This window comes from Triticum dicoccoides, chromosome 4B, assembly GCF_002162155.2.
Source record: "Triticum dicoccoides isolate Atlit2015 ecotype Zavitan chromosome 4B, WEW_v2.0, whole genome shotgun sequence".
Lineage (NCBI taxonomy): Eukaryota > Viridiplantae > Streptophyta > Magnoliopsida > Poales > Poaceae > Triticum > Triticum dicoccoides.
Window position 1 is genome coordinate 164756252 of NC_041387.1, and position 5776 is coordinate 164762027.

Here is a 5776-nt window from a genome sequence, read left to right on the forward strand (position 1 = left end):
GCCGTCATCGGTGCCGCCTCCCCGTCTCCGTCTCCATCGCTCGTCCTCATACCCTCCTCACCGGACACCGTCGACGCTTGCCGGCCCCCAACTAAGCCGACCCGTCGCCTCACCTCATCGACCGCCCCGCCGCTCGACATCGCCGGCACCAACTCATTGTCGACCCAGCGTTGCCCCGTTGTCCCCTGCGCCCCATCCCCGGCACCGCTCGTCGCTCGCGCGTCCCCGTGCTCCTCCCCATCGGACCACATCGGGCCTTGCCGGAGCCACCTCGTCGTCTACCCCGCCGACATACTTCCCCCTACGCACGTCGTCCCCATCCCCCACCTCGAACCCCGCTGCCATTGCCCTACAGCTCACGGTGAGGACCCCCGCTCCGCTGCTGTCGTGCCGCCCCAACCTCTTTTCCCTCCCGCGGCGCCGTCCTCCACGGGGCCGCCCTGCTACTCTGCAGCGCCCCACCGCCACTCGCCGGTGGCTGCGCGCGCCTCGCCGCTGCCCTGGCCCCGCAGCACCCTGACAGGGGCGGGTTGGCGCCTGTCGCCGGCTACGCCCGTTAACGCCCGCCCGCCCCGTTAAGCCCCTAGGGCCTATGACGAATGGGGCCCACGCCCATAATATTTTTTTATATAAAAAAGAATTGAAAAATAATAATAACAATAATAAAATTAATTAAATTAATTAATCATATTAGATTAATCTAATCACTAATTAACATAATTAACTATTAGTTAATTAATTAGTCAATGACATGCGGGACCCACATGTTAGTTTGACCCAGTCAACGCCCTGTTGACTGTTGACGTCATGATGATGTCAGCATACACTATTCTGGATAATGTTAGAATTAAATAATTAAATAAATTCTAAAAATGATTAAATATTTTAAAATTAATATAAAATAAACCGTAGCCCGGATGGAAAGACTTTGTACATGAAAGTTGCTCAGAACGACGAGACAAATCCAGATACACAGCCCTTCGTCCGCCACGCGTCCCTAGCATAATGAACCTGCAACTTTCCCCCTCCGGTTCACCTGTCCGAAAACGCGAAACACCGGGGATACTTTCCCGGATCTTTCCCCCTTTCGCCGGTATCACCTACTACCGCATTAGGGCACACCTAACACCGCTCATTGTCATGTCATGCATCGTCATGCTTATGTTTGCATTGTATTTACTGTTTCTTCCCCCTCTTCTCTCTGGTAGACTACGAGACCGACGCTGCTGCTGCCCAGTTCGACTACGGAGTTGACGACACCTCCTTCTTGCCAGAGCAACCAAGCAAGCCCCCCCTTGATCACCAGATATCGCCTATTCTTCTCTATACTGCTTGCATTAGAGTAGTGTAGCATGTTACTGTTCGGTTACTCCTATTCTGTTGCATAGCCTGTCATTGTTGCTACAGTCATTGATACCTTACCCGCAATCCTAAATGCTTAGTATAGGATGCTAGTTTATCATCATTGGCCCTACATTCTTGTCAGTCTGCCTTGCTATACTATCGGGCCGTGATCACTTGGGAGGTGATCACGGGTATATACTATACATATATACATACTATACAGATGGTGACTAAAGTCGGGTTGGCTCGTTGAGTACCCGCAAGTGATTCCGATGTGGGGGCTGAAAGGACAGGTTGCTCCATCCCGGTAGAGGTGGTCCTGGGTTCCCGACGGCCCCCGACTATTACTATGTGGCGGAGCGACAGGGCAGGTTGAGACCACCTAGGCTAGAGGTGGGCCTGGCCCAGGTCAGCATCCGTGGTTACTTCATAATAACACGCTTAACGAGAACTTGGTATTTGATCTGAGTCTGGCCACTGGCCTATATGCACTAACCAACTACGCGGGAACAGTTATGGGCACTTGACGTTGTGGTATCAGCCGAAGCCTTCTTGACGTTAGCGACTGAGCGGCGCGCGCCAGATTGGACTGGAACACCTGCTCTTGTATTAGGGAGGCTAGGTCTGCTTTTGGCCGCCCTCGCAACGTGCAGGTGTGCAATGGGCGAGGGGCCCAGACCCCTGCGCCATAGGATTTAGACCAGCGTGCTGACCTCTCTGTTGTGCCTAGGTAGGGCTGCAACGTGTTGATCTTCCGAGGCCGGGCATCACCCAGGAAAGTGTGTCCTGCCAAATGGGATTGAGCGTGTTGGATTATGTGGTGCACCCCTGCAGGGAAGTTTATCTATTCGAATAGCCGTGTCCCTCAGTAAAAGGACGACCCGGAGTTGTACCTTGACCTTATGACAACTAGAACTAGATACTTAATTAAATACACCCAGACAAGTTCCACAGACAACCCGGTGATGGCTTTTCCACAGGGCGACGAGGGGAGGATCGCCGGGTAGGATTATGCTATGCGATGCTACTTGGAGGACTTCAATCTACTCTCTTCTACATGCTGCAAGACGGAGGCTGCCAGAAGCATAGTATTCGATAGGACTAGCTATCCCCCTCTTATTCTGGCATTCTGTAGTTCAGTCCACCGATATTGCCTCTTTACACATATACCCATGCATATGTAGTGTAGATCCTTGCTTGCGAGTACTTTGGATGAGTACTCACAGTTGCTTTTCTCCCTCTTTTCCCCCTTTCCCTTCTACCTGGTTGTCGCAACCAGAGCCCAGGAGCCAGACGCCACTGTCGACGATGAATCTTACTACACTGGAGGTGCCTACTACTACGTGCGGGCCGCTGACGACGACCAGGAGTAGTTTAGGAGGATCCCAGGCAGGAGGCCTGCGCCTCTTTCGATCTGTATCCCAGTTTGTGCTAGCCTTCTTAAGGCAAACTTGTTTAACTTATGTCTGTACTCAGATATTGTTGCTTCCGCTGACTCGTCTATGATCGAGAACTTGTATTCGAGCCCTCGAGGCCCCTGGGTTGTATTATGATGCTTGTAGAGTTGTGTTGTGATATCTTCTTGTGAGTCCCTGATCTTGATCGTACACGTTTGCGTGTATGATTAGTGTACGATTGAATCGGGGGCGTCACAAGTTGGTATCAGAGCCGACTGCCTGTAGGAATCCCCCTTACAAACTCCTTGGCTGAAGTTGAGTCTAGTCATTGCAAAACTTTTACTAACATGGCTGTGTGTCTTACGGACCCACGTCGCCATTGGGTGGTATTAGGATCTTTTATTCCTCGACCTATACTCTGGGACTCTAATCTCTCCTCTATTCGGGTTAAATGATTTTGCTAACAAGACTAACTTAGGTTCTCGAAAATACTTTCTCCCAGAGAGCCCCTCCCTCCACATGATCGCTTGCTGCACCAGAAGATTCCGAACATACTCTGCGAGGTTTTTCCGAGACCCTTGTGCCCATCGACTTTACAATCCCCTACCACCGATATACCCTTATGGATAACTACCTACAATTGTCGTTCATACCTTCATCCTTAGTTGCTCTTGTTATTACAAGATGCCTTAAATTGCTCTCCATTGTTCCGAAAATCCTTTAAGCTTACTGCGTTGCAGTTCTTTACCACATGAATACCCCTATTGAAAATTCCTCGCACTTATTGAGTATCCGTTCATCCCCAGTTGTTCGTATGCTTCATAAGATACTCTGAAATACTATCCGACCTTCTGAGCATCCTCTTCAAACTATTGCTCTGCAAATACTTGTATGCTTACATTATGGGTGCTCCCATATCACTAGCAATATTCACTAGTATCTTTTGACACTGTCATTTTGATCCTATTGATTCAACGGGTGTGAATGCACACAATCATCAATCGACCCTTCTAAATTATCTTTCCGGCTCAGACGTCATTCTGAACATGAGCTGGTTCTGGACCAAACTATTTGTCGCCAATTGTGCCTCTGGTCTATCCAACTTATCCATCCTTGATCAGAGCGTCTGCTTTTGATCCCTTGTTTTGGAAATCATAATTCCTTTGTTATCTAAGCATTGAATTATTCAGATGTTCTATAATCTGATGCTCGTGCATTCTTTTTTCCTCTGATTGAGCATCGATACTCACATCAGCTCCATTGTGGATCGCCCGATCCATTGTTGGATTTAATCCGACATCGTCCTTCATATTCAATAACCTTATGAGCCTTTCCACGGGTATATATTGCCTTTGGTAAATTGTATCCTCGGCTTGGCCAACCATGCTCTGCTTTCGAGCTTGTGTATTTACTTTTGAAACTTGTGGTATATGTTACTAAGATGCCTGATGGGTTGAACCTATGCCTTCCCCTAAGCCGTGAGAACCCGAAAGTTTTCACAAGTCATACTCTTCTGGTGTTCTACCAGATAAAATTCCAACACTACAGTTATATCAAAGCGAGAGGTGAATGAAATGATATGCATTAAAGAAGTGGGAGTCGACCTTGAACTTTGTGTTCATGCCCATGAAAATGACGTAGACCATCTCGGAAGCTTCTTGCAAAATGATTATCCAGCTGTATGATTCTTTCGGTATTCTTGAATTGATTCCTTATAGTTATGGTTCCGACCATGCTGTCCTGATCTGATATATCTGATGGGAATTCATTATAGTGCCTCGTCTATTTTTGGCGAGGTTAAAGTATCTACTATCACAGGTCAATGACCCGGTTATACTTCTATCATGTTCTACCTTCGAGCATTACCCCCTGGTATCTCGAAGATGTCTGGCCATTGCACCACATCTTACTAACTTTGTTGAAGTAATGTATTTCCTTGTCGTAATCACTCTACGGGTTCTGGATTTTTGTCAACCGAGGACACTGACTAGTAAAATTATTCCGCACTACAAATCAAATATCCCTAGTATTTTTGCTAGGAAATTCTGAACTCACTCTGGTCATTCCTAGACTATTGGCTGCATCCTGGTCCTGCTATCTTGACTGTGCTACCTCGTCCTTCTCTGGTGCACAAATTCTTCAGTGTGTGATCACGACTTACGTCGAGCTTTCAACATCATGTTGCTTGTCTTGAAAGGCAACTTTGGTTCCGAGCTTGCATCTTATAACTTGCCACTTTGTCATTTCCTTGCTTGTTGCCATTGTTGATTGATTGCATCCTCTTGAAACCTCCCGGCAGATGTGTCGGATCACCTTCAACACTTTGACTTCTTCCGAGATGTCAACTGTGTTCATGATGAGAAATACCCTCCTTGCCCTTGATGATTTTTTTATTATCATTGACAACACCCTTGACTTCCTTCCATCGCGAACTTGTCCACATTATGAATACAACTTGCTCTCCAGCTAGTGTTGTGTTCTGCCTTGAAGTATTATTGTCTTTTGTGTCAAGAATGTTGTGGGGATTGCTCCACCTCTTAGAAATTCTCGATATGATGATACTTCTCACCATCACCATTCTTCCTTGGTCCCCATGTTGTTTCTACCCAGAATATTGACAATTGAACTATGATGTGTGAATTCGAAACTTCTAGCAGCCCCATTTGCTTTGTAGTGAATGGTCGATAGTTTCATTCTTTGTGTATTGGTTATCAAATCACCATACTAACATTGATCATGCTACCTAAAGCCCATATTTCGGGTGCACCTTCCAACCTGTGTTTGCTCGTGGATGTTCTCCTCGAGCATACATCATTATATCATTTGATATGACAAATGTCATCTTCTTGTTCACATTATTGTGGAAATCCATCCGTTTGGAATTCTCGATGAATTGTCGCTGAGCCCATCAGCCACCTCCTCACCCCCTTCTTGGTTTAATGATGAACTATTGTTTCAGGAACTCTCTCCCATAGTTCATTTCTCGAGAATTTTGCAATGTCATTTCTTTGATTTGTGTTGCACCTTTTCTTCTC